Source organism: Sciurus vulgaris (genome assembly GCF_902686455.1).
Source record: "Sciurus vulgaris genome assembly, chromosome: 12".
In the NCBI taxonomy this organism is placed as follows: domain Eukaryota; kingdom Metazoa; phylum Chordata; class Mammalia; order Rodentia; family Sciuridae; genus Sciurus; species Sciurus vulgaris.
The window spans coordinates 28,744,519-28,758,921 of record NC_136473.1 but is presented as its reverse complement, the minus strand read 5'-3'; the positions used below and the strand labels follow the sequence as shown (position 1 = coordinate 28,758,921).

At 39.4% G+C, this 14,403-nt stretch overlaps 2 pseudogenes across 2 annotated transcripts; one reads left to right on the top strand and one right to left on the bottom strand.

Moving 5' to 3' along the window:
• Positions 1 to 2,399: 2,399 nt before the first annotated feature.
• On the bottom strand, positions 2,400 to 5,151 carry LOC306641910 (ribosome production factor 2 homolog; annotated as a pseudogene). Its single transcript has 2 exons — positions 5,125 to 5,151; positions 2,400 to 3,234 (listed from the first exon to the last, which is right to left on the bottom strand). The product of its transcript is annotated as a ribosome production factor 2 homolog (transcript).
• Positions 5,152 to 6,967: 1,816 nt separating this feature from the next.
• Positions 6,968 to 13,912, top strand: LOC306641909 (aldo-keto reductase family 1 member B10-like; annotated as a pseudogene). Its single transcript has 3 exons — positions 6,968 to 7,036; positions 12,509 to 12,628; positions 13,106 to 13,912. The product of its transcript is annotated as an aldo-keto reductase family 1 member B10-like (transcript).
• The last annotated feature ends 491 nt before the right edge of the window (positions 13,913 to 14,403 follow it).

Sequence of the window (14,403 nt, the reverse complement as noted above, 5' to 3'; positions counted from 1 at the left end):
GTTAAAAAAAAAAAAAAAAAAAAAGAATGCTCACATGGGCTGGGGTTGTAGCTTGGTGGTAAGAGAGAGCGCTTGCCTAACTCATGTGAGGCACTGGGTTCAATTCTCAGCACCACATAAATAAATAAAGGCATTGTGTCCATCTACAACTAAAAATATTTTTTTAAAAAGAAGAAAATGCTCACAACTTACAGACTAGCCAAAGATATCTAACTTTTATCATGGACATTCAAATAAATTTAAAAATCAAGAATGCTCTTTTGGAGGACAAGTTGAAACTTGTCAAAGCCACAGTCCATCAGAGGGATGGCTGTGAGGTTATCTCAGCTTACCTTCCCAATTGTCACACCTCTGAAATGACTCACTGTCACTTTGGAAATCATCTATTAGGGTTTGAATCTCTGTATCTGTTTTTGGAAGTCAAAAGTGAGAATTTGAACTATTTTTGGATTATCAATAATATTGAAGAGAACTAGAAAATGGTTTGCAGTATTTTAAAACACTTGTAAGACAATTCTCAAGTATGTTTTAAATCCTAGGTTGGCTTTTTCCTTTATTTCTCAACCCCAAAACTCTTTCCAAGTCTACATATAATTACAGAATTTAAACAACTATTAAAATATTTTCAAAATTAATATCCACTAAAGAACATTTTTACCAATATAACTATTGCGACCTTTGAACACAAATAAGAATTAATTTTCAAAATTATCATTTAAATACCCACTTGCCCAGAATTGCCCAAGAACTCTGGAAATTTTTTCTATCAGAAGTGACCAATTTGGCTTTCAAATAGCAGGTACAGAAAATGCAATACATTGGATCAAGCTTTACTTTCATTGCGATCATTTGTATTGCTGCTGGGAGTTTTTGAAGACCACATGTCATTGTCTACTGATTAATTCCACTGCCAAGGCCATAAAGCTTCTTAAAGATCTCTCTGGATGGTACTTCACAACAGGAGTCTTATGACTATAGTTCTTTTGTTTGCATTCATCTGCTCAGTCATGGTGCCCCAAGCTCACTCAGGCTGGCAGAGGTAGAAGAAATTTCCATTACCATCCAAAAGTTGCACTAGGACCAACAAGTAAGGTCCTACAGGGACCAAAGTCCAGACATCCCCTTCCTAATATGAGTTCCATCTTAGAAATTCTTGGTGTATTTGTCAGGGTTCTCTAGAGAAACAGTATCAGCAGGAAGTATGATTATAAAAGGGGATTTATTAGATTGGCTCACACAACCTGAAGCTGGGTAGTTCACAATGACCATCTGCAGCTGGAGAGCTGGAAGAACCAGTAGCTGCACAGTCCAAGCAACGGAAGCCCCAGAACAAGAAGGATCAACAGTGTTATGCTAGTCAAGACCAAGGCTTCTGGAAATTCCCTGGAGAATCACTGGCAGAGTCCGCTTTGGAAGAGTGAAGGAGTGAGAGTCCGATGTCCTCAGATGATTGAAGCCTCGATCAAGAACTCACTCAGGAAGAGCTGAGCTCGCATCTGCATCTGCTTCCTTGTTCTTCCAGCTTTTATTCCATCCTATGGATGGTGCTTCCCACACTTAGGGAGGTGCTCTACTTCAGTTCACTATCCCACATGCCAATCATTCCTAGACACGCCTTCACTGACACACCTAGAGGCCTCTTAATCATTGGCATCTCTTAATCCAATCAAGTCGACTATTCAACTGTCCAGACATCATTTAGCACCACCTCAGTCGTCAAAGGTGTTCTCATAGATTGACCTTTCCCCCCATCTCAAAGATCTATATTTTAAAATCTCAAATGAATCTTAACAGGTAGAATTTCAGACTAAATAAAAATCATGTTGTAGCTATACATAGGAGATGGGGGTTGACTTTCCATGTAGCTCATATTGAGAATGTATAGCTCCTTTGATTCATTTCTGCTTTCCATCGCTTTCTTCCTTTTTCTAATACCCAACCTAGAAACTTTTTAAAAACACCAATGGCTGTGGAGATCCTTTCTCCCTCATTCACCCAATGAGGGAGAAATTTGGGGAGGCAGGGAAGATCACATCAGAGAAAAACAGTACACCAGGATTTAATAGTACAAGTAAAAGGCTTATTTTATATTACTATTCATAACAATAGTAAGTTATGCTATAAAAATATATGATAAAATCTTGTGTGTGTGTGTGTGTGTGTGTGTGTGTGTGTGTGTGTGTGTGTGTGTGTGGTGCTGGGAACTGAACTCCTGCATGCTAGGCAAGTACTCTACCACTGAACTGCATCCCCAGTCCTATGATAAAATCTTGTAAAAAACTGAATGGACTGAAGCTTGATAACTTCTTAAGAGACCAGAATAAAACAGCAGTGGCTGGCTTAAGTTCCACTAATTTTTTTTCATCTCTTTGAGTTTTTTCTCCTGATCTTGTTATCCTTTATGCTGGTTGCTTTTTCAGCCCTCCTCATTTTCTTAATTTGTAGTTTGCTTAGTTCTTGTTTCTGCAATAAGAATCCTTCCATAAGTTGTGCCAGAAATATCATGGGAGATATTTTTCTTCTTCTTTGGCTTGAGAGCTTTTGGCATTTTCACAGGTGATTTATAAAGGTCATCTGATGGTTGTGAAGAGGTATGTCCTCTTCACAACCAGATCCAATGAAAGTCCCATCTCTTCCAATTCAATCCTTGGTGTCCTGCAACCCGGATTCTTCAACAGCAACTTATAGCTTGGAAGGTAAATCTTCCCGTTCAGTACAGTGAGGTGCAGAACATACTCTAATCCAATCAGGCGACTATGGGATACTGTGGGACCTCTGAAAAAGTCAGTAAGAAAACTTTTTAGTCTTCTATAGTCTTCAGTTGCATCCAAAGCCTCACTGGAAAATATTAACATGAGTTTCGTTCCCTCAGGACATTTGAGAGACATAAACTTCTCAATACCTAATTCAATCATATTCAGCACATGGTGGTCATACATACAACTAGATTACTTGACTGCTTATTGTTATGGGAGCCAAACACGAATAAAGAACAATCTGACTTCTTTGAAAAGAATTCCAGTGATGTCTGATCCTCAAATGGTCTTGGATTATTTTTTCACATCTTTAAGTATTTGCATCACTGTTGGGTTTGCATTTCCCCCTTTAATCAGCATAGTATTTTTTTATATTTTCACTGAGAATTGGTTCTGTCTTCTCAAGAAATCTCTTGGTCCTTTTCATTTTGGGTTTTATAACTCGATCCAAGTTGTCCGTGGCTACCACAGCCCCAAACTGGTAAAAGGCAGCAAACCATGCAGTTACATCAGATAGACGCCTAGATTGTCCTTTGGTAACAGAAATGACAATAGCAGCTAATATTTAAGAATCTATTTTAAGCATGATATTTAATCCTCATAGGAATCTTTTGAAGTAAATATTATTTTTTACCCTGTTTTTCTGGTGAAGGAATGGGAACAGAGAGGTAAGCTTCACTAGTAACAGGCAGGAGGGATTTGAACCTCCAAAGGCTGGCTCCAAAACCACAGCTCCCTAGAACTCAAAAGGGAAGTGATTGGTGCCTCTTTGCTTCCTGAAAGTTCCCTGAGTCCTGTATTAGATTGTTGCTCTATACCCCAATACCTATTAGATCATAGAGTTGAGACTTTGACAAACAACAAAAGGTACTGAGTGATTCATTCCACAGAGCAAGTAGGCACCTAGGTGTCTGAACAGACAAAGGCCACCCAAGTGATCCTTCCAAGGTAAAGAATAAAACTCACTTTCAGTGGTGATCTTTGTTCTCCACCTGGATGAGAACTGTCTGGAAACTTTTAAACAAGCATTTTTCACATGGCATTCATGAAACTTGCATGGGAAAAAGATCTCATCTTCATTTGTACTATCCTTTAACTGAAAGCTAGCATTTTCTTCAGTTACAAATGTTGACGGCAAACTGTAATAATAGTAGCAATTCCTGTGACTTTATAACCAATTGAAATCACGCCTATTTTTTATTGTGACATTTTGCCAGCATCAAAAAGATCCCTTACACTAGTCACTTCTTTGAAATTTCATCAGTTATAAGACTTACTGCTAAATTTTGTTAAGATATCAATAAATACCTGCACTGATAAGTCAGGAATATATTTTCCGGTAGTATGATAATGATATTTTAATATATTTAATGCATTTACAAAATCATCATTCTGAGAAGACCTCTGTAAGCACAGAAAGGTTCAGATTGGATCTTTCCAATCCAAATGCATTCATGACCATGAGTCTAGGCACTCCCTTCCTGGGAGTGCTTCAGATGGATTTCTCTTCCCTGCTTCATAACCTTGACCCTTTTTGATTTCTGGCAACTCTTGGATCTTGGTCTCATTCATTCAGCACAGAGGATCCTACGGTCCATTTTTTAAGGCTACCTGTAGACCCTCCCAGAGGATCATCAAAGAGCAGAGCAAATTTAAAGTCTTCCAGAAAAGTTTTAAAATTCTGGCTTAGAAATCAAACCAGAATTCTTAGCATGATATTCTCCAGTTCCATCCACTTACTAGCAAATGCCATAATTTCATTTTTCTTTATGGCTGAGTAGTATTCCACTGTGTGTATATATACATCATTTTCTTCATCCATTCGTTTGTTGTAAAGTGCTGCTTCTAGCTCCTTTCTTCCTTTGGTCTGTCTCTCTTTTCTTCATTACCTCTTTCCCTCCTCTCCTCTTCTTTTACAGGTATCAGACCAATTGCCTCTTGCTCCCCCACTTTATTCTTCACAGAAGCCTTACCCAATAAGTCTCTTGCTATTTCATCTCATCAGGACCTTCTGGATGGATTAAACTGGGGAAATACTCTTCTAAATTCACAATTCATGCTGGTACATTAAAATCTTGGAGAGGTCTTGCAGGAGAAAGCCTTTTTTTTTTTAACATTGTTACTACTCAGTGTTTCCCAAGCTTATTTGACCATAAAACATTTTTTTTAACCCTGAATTCATAAAACTATTGAGTGGATCACTGCCAAGATCGAATTCTCTCTACTTGCAGCTACCCTTCAAAACAGCTCAAAATGTCAGGAGGTTGAGAGTGCAGCAGCTTGTTCGCTCAGAGGTGCTGGCTTGATGCATGGAACAACTGGGCCCCAGTCTGTTCTGGCTCTCGGTTCACCTCTGAGTGCAATTCACATTAGCAACTGTGATCCGCAAAGCCATTTTGGCCCTTGGTTAAGTGAAGTCATTTGGATCTAAATGCTGCTTTTAATGGCTTCTAATTTTACTCATAAAATTTTTCAATCATAAAAATCTTCATTTTTAGTACCAGATTGGGAATTTTGTCAGCAAATCACTTGATCTACAGTCACTAAGGTGATTTCAAAGAGCCCCTTCCATCTGGCCAGTTTTCCTGTTCCCAGTCCTGCCAAGACCAGACCATAAACTCAACTTTTCAATTTGGAATGCAGGAGTTAGCTGCTTCCACATTTAGTGCACATTCAGCTCATTCGATTTCTTGGTTCCCCTCTGATATTAAGTACATGCATATCTGTCCTCTCCCACTAGATGGACACCCGTGAAAGATAATATGTCATTGTTATGGTTTAGATGTGGTGTCCCCCAAAAGCTCACGTGTGAGACAATGCAAGAAGATTTGGAGAAGAAATGATTTGGGTTATAGCCTCAACCTAATCAGTGCATTAATCCATGATGCAATTAACTGAATGGTGACTGGAGGCAGGTGGGGTGGGGCTGGAGGAAGTGGTTCTTTAGGGGCGTGGCTATGGGGAATAAATTTTGTATCTAGTGAATGGAGTCTCTCTCTGCTTCCTGATTATCATATGAGCTGCTTCTTTCTGCCACACTCTTCCTCCATGATGTTCAGTCTCACCTTGAGCCCCAAGGAATGGAGTCTGCTGTCCCTGAATAAACTTTTCCTCCTCTACAATTGTTCTGGTTGGGTCTTTTAGTCACAGTAGCAAAATAGCTGACTAAAACATGAAAGTTTATGCCCCCCAAAATTCATATGTTGGAACCTCAACTTCAAGGAAGTAGTGTATTAACAGGTGGGGCCGTTGGGGGACTTTTGAGAAGTGATTATGTCTTCCCACATAAGTGGACTTTATGCCTTCATAGAAGAGACTTCCCAGAGCTGCCTGTCCCTTCCCTTTCACCTGTTATGTAAGGGCACAGCATTGGTCCCTTTTTGGTCTTCCATCCTTTCTACCTCCCCCCCCCCTTTTTTTTTTCTGGTACTGGGGCTTAACCCCACAGGCACTTAATCACTGAGCCACATTCCCAGCCTTTTAAAATGTTTTTTAATATTATTTCTAATTTTTTCTTATTAATTATATCTGACAGTAGAATGTATTTTGACATTATACATATCTGGAGTATAATTTCTCATTCTGATTGTACATGATGTAGAATTACATTGGTCATGTAATTATATATGCACATAGGAAAGCAATGTCCAATTCATTCTGCTCTTTCCTATTCCCATTCCCCCTCACTTCCCTTCATTCCCTTTTGTCTAATCCGAACTACTTCTATTCTTCCCTACCCTGCCCCTTACAGTGAGTTAGCATCTGCATATCGGAGAGAACATTTGGCCTTTGGTTTTTTAGGATTGGCTTATTTCACTTAGCATGATATTCTCCAGTTCCATCCACTTACTATCAAATGCCATAATTTCATTTTTCTTTATGGCTGAGTAGTATTCCATCATGTGTGTGTGTGTGTATATATATATATATATATATAATTTTCTTCATCTGCTCATTTTTTGAAGGGCACTTAGGCTGGTTCCATAGTTTAGCTATTGTGAATTGAGCTGCAATGAACATTGATGTGGCTCTGTCACTGTAGTATGCTGATTTTAAGTACTTTGTGTATAAACTGAGGAGTGGGATAACGGGATCAAATGGTTTTATTTTGAGCCAGAGTCTCACTCAGTTGCTTAGGGCCTCACTACATTGTTGAGACTGGCCTCCTGCCTCAGCCTCCTGAGCTGCTGTGATCACAGGCATGCACTACCATGCCCAGCTCATCCTTTTCACCATCTGAGGACACAGCATTTGGCCCTTCTGGAGGATACAGCGACAAGGTATCATCTTGGAAGCAGAGAGCAGCCCTCATTAGATATCAAATCTGCTGGTACTTTGCAACTAGGTTTCCTAGCCTGCAGGACTGTGAGAAACGAATGTCCATTATTTATGAATTACCAAGTCTAAGATATTTTGTTATAGCAGCAGAAATGGACTAAGATGCTACATATTTTGGCAAAGTGCTTTGTGCCTAATGCTTAGTTAAATGGAAGGAAGGAAGAAAGGGAGGAAGGAAAAGAAAAGGTGGGGGGAGAAAAAAGAAAGGAAGGAAGGAAGGAAGGAAGGAAGGAAGGAAGGAAGGAAGGAAGGAAGGAACGAACGAACGAGCGAACAAAGAGGGGAGGGGAAAATTATACTGGCACAAATAAGAACTAAAAGATGGTCTTTTGTTTATACTTAACATTTGTTCAAAATAGTGTTGATATTTTTTTCATGCCCAAATATATTTTATGTACTGCAATGAAAATTTATTTTTTCAAGTGTTCATGAGGCAAGGAGCTCAGGGAAACCAGGGAAATTAATAAAGTATAAGGGTCTACTGCATTTTCATTAAGGAAACCCTGAATCAATTCATTTCTGCTGTGTTGTCTTTTGCAATCTCTCAACCTACTGAGTTGGAGAGTAATTAATTATGAATTAGACTGACAGTTATATTGACTTTTTGATATGCAAGAAGGAACAAGTACCTAAATAATATTTTTTTAAAAAATCCCTAGGTAAGGATATAGTTTTCTTGTTGCTATATAAATACCAAGATCTTCATTTTAAAAATATAATCCAAATTCCTGATTTGAATAAAACATAATAGTCCATTATATTAATATTACTGCTTTTAATTTTGAGTCATGAATTACTCAATGGGATAAAACTAAATATCCCATTTATGCCAAATAATGATCCATTAAAATATAAATTTAGAAAATGAAAAATTTGAGTTCTTATCATCACTTTTAATTTTCTGCCTTTACAAACCAATGGAAATTGTTTAAAATATAATAATTTTTCATACATTTATGATTACATTTTAGTGAAAATGCCACAATTAAGATATTGATAATACAGTTAGTCAGGCTCAATGATGCAATATTTTTTAAAGAAAATCAGAAAGCAAGAAGTTTAATCCCTGATTTACAATGGTGTCTGTCTAGCAACCTCTGATCCCACTTTCTAAACTTCTCTTAAAACACATTATGCAACAACAGAAAAAATAAAACCAATGACACCACAAAAATATACTCCCAGGGATTATTTCAACATAATAAGTCCAATAGAATCGCAAACTAATTGGACCTGAACTGAAGAGAATAAGGACAGACTTCTTCCTCCCTCAGGATCATTCCCCACGTTCAGTACATGAGCATGAACCATGGAGACAGGTAGGAAGCTGCTACTGTTGTGCCGGAGTCCACTTTGGAGACCCTCACAATGTTATTGGCTGTCCCTTACCTTCATTGTACTCTGTCCCCCGATGCTATCAGGTTTGGGCTTCCAAAGTCAAATTGGAGGCTGCAGTCACCAAATGGAGGGCTAGAAGGGACAGGTGCACCCCTCCAGGCATGCCCCCCATGACCCACCCCTTCCAGCCATACCACCCTGTCAGTCCATCCAAACCAGAATGGGCCGAGTAGGTTACAGCTCTCATTCACAGGAGCGCTCAGGGGATGGATTTCAGGGGACATCCATCCACAATGGATGGTTAGGTTTCTGTGCCACAGCATGTCCAGACATTTGATCAAGCTTTATCATGGGTGTGTGAAGATGTTTCTGGACAAGATTAATATTGAAATAGGTAGCTGAGTAAAGCAGATTGCCCCCTAATGTGGGGAAAAGGGACTCCTACAATAAGTTGAATTCTGAACAGAACAGAAAGACAGACCGTCCTGTGAGTGAGAGGGAACACCTTCCACCTGAATGCCTCGGCCAGGACACTGGGCGCTCCTACCTTTGGACTTGAACTGAAGCATCAGCTCTTCTTGGGTCTTGAGGCTGCCAGCCTTCAGATGGAATTTGTGCCATCTGCTCTCCTGGATCTCAGGCCTTTGGACTCAGATTGGAACTATCCCACGAGTTCTCCTGGGTCTCCATCTTGCCGACTGCAGATCTTGGGACTTGTCAGCCTCCATAATCAAATGAGTCAATTTCTTATAAATCTCTCTTATTATATGGATATATGTGTGTATACATATATACCTTATTGGTCCTCTTTGTCTGGAGCACTCTGACTCCTACAAGTAGCCTCTTAATCAACTCCAGGCCACTGCTGTCCCTCCCTATTCCATTTTCCACAGAGCTTCCAGAACATTCTCAGACTACACATCCAATCATGGTGCCACCCTACCTCAGATCCTTTACAGGCTTCTGGTCCATCTCAGGAAGACATTCACATCCCCATGAGGGCTGACTGGTCTGCACAGTGGGACCCATGTGCCTGGCTTTAGCCGCCATAGGCTTCTTTTGTCCAAATGCTCTAAGTTTTTTTCTAGCCCTGAAGGTTTGCACAATCCATTTCCTCTGCCTGAAATAGTTTTTCTTCCAACCAATAGGATGCTGATTCTAATTCGTCCTTCGTTGCCTTGGCTTAGGGAAATTTCCACAACTTTCCCAACACAATTCCAGGACAAAGTTCCTATTATAAATTGCATCCTGCATTTTCCACTGTGACCGCAGCATGAAACTGAAAGTTACTTGTATAAGGATTTGCTTGCTGTTTCCTCTGCCAACCCATTCCTGTCATGAGGAGCTATCTTCAGTGCTTCCAGGGAGTGCACACAGGTAACCTCTCAGTAGATATTCCTTAACAAAAATTCATGAATGTTCTATTTTTTAAGAAACCCATTGAATAAAATAACTCAGCTAACTACAAAAGAATATGCAAACACAACACTTTTTGCTAAAAATAAAAGGGAAATCATTTAAGGACCATAACATACTTCCAACTGCAATGCCTCTCCCTTAGTATTAGACTTAATTACTGTATTTAAGTTTAGTTTTTGAAAGCATAATATTTTTTATTTTAATAACCTGAATTAGCATCTTAATCCATAAAAATATGTGCTCTCTAATAATTAGAATGCAGTGTAAAAACTATTTAATTTTTTCATATAGCACATGGATGCCAAAGGGATTGGATAAGGGACAAGCAGGTACCAGTGGCACTAGAAAGGGAAGAAAGATAATAAGGAAGGGAAATATTAGTGAAAGTAGTGAAGTGCTTCCAGGGAGTACAGAGGAGACACAAACTTGGGTTCCCAGAGCTGACTAGGAAGGCTTGGAGAGGGCTGGACTGCATGCAGCTTAGTGACACATATTAGTGAAATAAAAATTTTAATGTCACTGAAGTTGTATTTTTAGAGTCCTGGGGAAATTTAGGTTCTATATATGAAATACCTAGAGCATCACAATTGAGTAAATTTTAGATTCATCACTTCTAAATGACCTTAATAGTGCCATTATTTTCATTGGAAAAGGCTAATAAGCCAGATCCCTGTACCTAAGTTCCACTTTATCTTATCTTCCACCTAAACCACGTTTTTCCAATTTTATTACAAGAAGCCGCTGAAGAGGTTGTAAAAATCGCAAACTCCTGGGTCTGACCTCTGGAGACTTCAGTTCAAAGGGCCTGAGGTAGATCCTGAGAATTAGCGTGTCAACAAATTAAAGGAGCTTCTGATGCAGATGTTCTGTGAACCAGAGTTTGGAAAACATTAATATAGAACCTCTAAATATACCTGTGATATCCATGCTTTAAAACTACCCCAAGTGAGCTAAGGAAATGAACAGACACTTCACAGAAGAAGATCTACAAGCAATCAACAAACACATGGAAAAATGTTCAACATCTCTAGTAATAAGAGAAATGCAAATCAAAACCACCCTAAGATTCCATCTCACCCCAATTAGAATGGCGATTATCAAGAATACAAGCAACAACAGGTGTTGGAGAGGATGTGGGGTGAAAGGTACACTCATACATTGCTGGTGGGGCTGTAAATTAGTGTAGCCACTCTGGAAAGCAGTGTGGAGATTCCTCAGAAAGCTTGGAATGGAACCACCATTTGACCCAGCTATCCCATGCCTTGGCCTATACCCAAAGGACTTAAAATCAGCATACTACAGAGATACAGCCACAACAATGTTCATAACTGCTCAATTCACAATAGCCAGATTGTGGAACCAACCTAGATGCCCTTCAATTGATGAATGGATAAAGAAACTGTGAGATATATATATATATATATATATATATAATGGAATATTACTCAGCCATAAAGAATGATAAAATTATGGCATTTGCAGGCAAATGAATGAAATTGGAGAATATCATGCTAAGTCAGATAAGCCAATCTCAAAAAACCAAAGGACGAATGATATTGCTAATAAGTGGATGATGACACATAATGGGGGGTGGGAGGGGTTAGTGTTAGGGTTAGAGTTAGGGTTAGGGAGGGGGGCAAGAATGGAGGAAGGACTGTTTAGAGGGAAAAGAGGGGTGGGAGAGGTGGGGGAAGGGAAAAAATAACAGAATGAATCAAACAACATTACCCTATGTAAATTTATGATTACACAAATGGTATGCCTTTACTCCATGTACAAATAGAGAAACAACATGTATCCCATTTGTTTACAATAAAAAAAAACTACCCCAAGTGAGATATTATGGTACCAAACAAAATAAATTAAACATCAATTAAACACACAAAACACTCGGTGGTGGAATTCATAGCCATCTTAATTTTCTTTAGTATTTTTTTGTGTATTTCCTGAGTTTTATGTCAAGATACAGACTTTTAAAACCAGAAAGCAATGTTTTAAAAATGATCAGTCTATGCTACCTTATTTTTAGTGTATAGTCTACTCACATTAAAGAACATGGAAAATAGTCAAAGGAAATATATCAAAATACTAGATATGGTAATAGTCTTTGATGAAGAGATTTTTTTCTTTCTTTGCTTTTTTTATCATTTTAATCATTTTTAAAGGAGGAACATTAACTTTATTTTTAAAACTACAGTTTTTCTTTTCTACCCAAAGAGTTATCTTTCCTTCTCAAACCATTTCATAAAGTACCTGACAAGTTTTGACAGAAGTAATACCAAGTCCCCATTACAATCCTGCTCAGGCACTGAAAATAAACCAGAGCAAAAGTGTGAAGGCTGTGAAATGGTTTTGATTTACGTGTGTCTCCATCCTCCTCTTGTGCCATATTCTCCCTCTTGTACGGGCATCATTCCTCCATCTGATCCCATCCCATCCACCTTCTCAGGCATCGTGTTTTCCTACTTTTAAATCCCTTGCCCCGTTCCAAACAGACACCAGCTATTATCTCATTTAAATCTTGAAATTACTCACTTTCTAGTGTTAACTCCCAAGAAAACTCTCGAGAAAACCCACCTGCCCCAAACCCTTCACCTCCATATTTCCTTTAGCAGAAACAGTGAGGGACTCAGAGCTTCACCCCTCTTAACTCCAAGACTCACTGCCTGGCTACCACTGTTGGCTTTGATGCTGAAATAATCCCAGACCACACCTTGACTCTTGTTCAGTACACGGCAGCCCCAGCTCCCATGTCACACATTGTCTCCCGCATCCTGGTAATCCTACAGTTCTGTACATGCCTTTTCTGTCCCTCCCTTTTGTTCTTTCTCTCCTAAAACCCCACCATTAATCAGGGCTCATTCATTATTAGCACAAGCCACTAGATCTGAACTTCTCTCTAAATTCAGTCAGTTCCCCTGTAACGCAGTATAGGTGTTACCAAAAATCACCATGCTATTCAAAACCACCCAATAAAACCATAGAGTGTATGGAGGAAAAGCATCAGAGCACAACACTCAAAAACTTGTTTCGTGACACTGTTAAGAAAAAAAGATACTGAACTGATGAAAAACAGTGGCACAGTCTTATATATATTAAATAGTTAAGCATATTACAACCCTAGACATCTATCTGCTCTCTTAGAACCATTACCACCTGCATGGAGTTCAGTACCAAAGCCAAGATTTGGATCTGGGCAACTAGAAGTCTCCTCTGAGCAAAGCTGTGAAAGTGGCCATTTATGGGCCACATAGACTGGATATTGCCACATAGACTGTGCCTAGGTCTATCAGAATAAGAATGAAATGGGAGATGCCATGCAAGAGAAGATCAGAGAGAAGGCGGTGAAGGAGGAGGACCTCTTTACTGTTAACAAGTTGTAGTGCGCCTACTTTGAGAGAAACATTCTGAAGGAAGCCTATAGGGCAATCCTCAAGGATCTGAAGCTGGACTATCTGGATACCTATCTTATTTATTGGCCTCAGGGATTTCAGTCTTGGAAGAACTTATTCCCCAAGGATGATAAGGGCAACAACCTTATCAGTAAACTAACATTCTTGGATGCCTGGGAAGTATAGAGGAGCTGGTGGATTCAACCACTTCCAGGTGGAAAGGATCTTGAACAAGCCTGGACTCACATATAAACCAGTGACTAGTCAGGTTGAGTGTCTCCCATACCTCACCCAGGAGAAACTGATCCAGTACTGCCACTCCAAGGGCATCACTGTCTCAGCTTGTAGCCCCCTGGGTGCTCCATACAGACCTTGGGCCAAAACAGAGGAACCTTTACTACTGAAAGACCCCAAAATTAAGGAAATTGCTGCAAAGCACAAAAAATCTCTCAGCCCAGGTTCGGATCTGTTTCCAGATGCAGAGGAATGTGGAGGTGAGCCCCAAGTCTGTGACACCAGAATGCATTGTCAAGCACTTTCAGGTCTTTGGCTTCACATTGAATGGTGAGGACATGGTGATCATACTCAGCTTCAATGGGAACCTGGAGGGCCTTTGTCCTGGCTGGCCAGGCTCATTTGGTGGAATACCCCTTCAATGCCAATTCCTGAAGCTGAATCTCCTGATGGGACACCTGGTGGATTCCTTCTCTTCAATGGAGTGGAACTCACTCTCCCTGAGGTCTATGTTAGCTAATTTTATCTGAAATCATACTATGCCTGACCATGTTGTAGGTCAGAATCTAGGCAATGTTTTTTTAAAAAAATTTTATTGGTGCATTATAATTATAAATAATGGGATTCATTGTGCCCTAATTGTACATGAATACAACATTAGTTGTTCAGTCTCCTTCCCAGAACCTTCTTTTCCCCCCCTTCTCCCTCCCCCCTAGGCAAGGTTTTATTTAGATCCATGTGTTGAACTAGAAGACTTATCACAGGGAAGTATGACTCAGGTGAACAAGTGACTATTTCTGACTAAATGTTTTTTAAACAAAAGGAGTTCTGCTAACATTAAGGATGCAAAACTAAAAAGAAATAAAAGTTGAAAAAGGAGTATAAGAAATATTGCTCTCTACCTTGAAAAAGATCTTAATTATGCC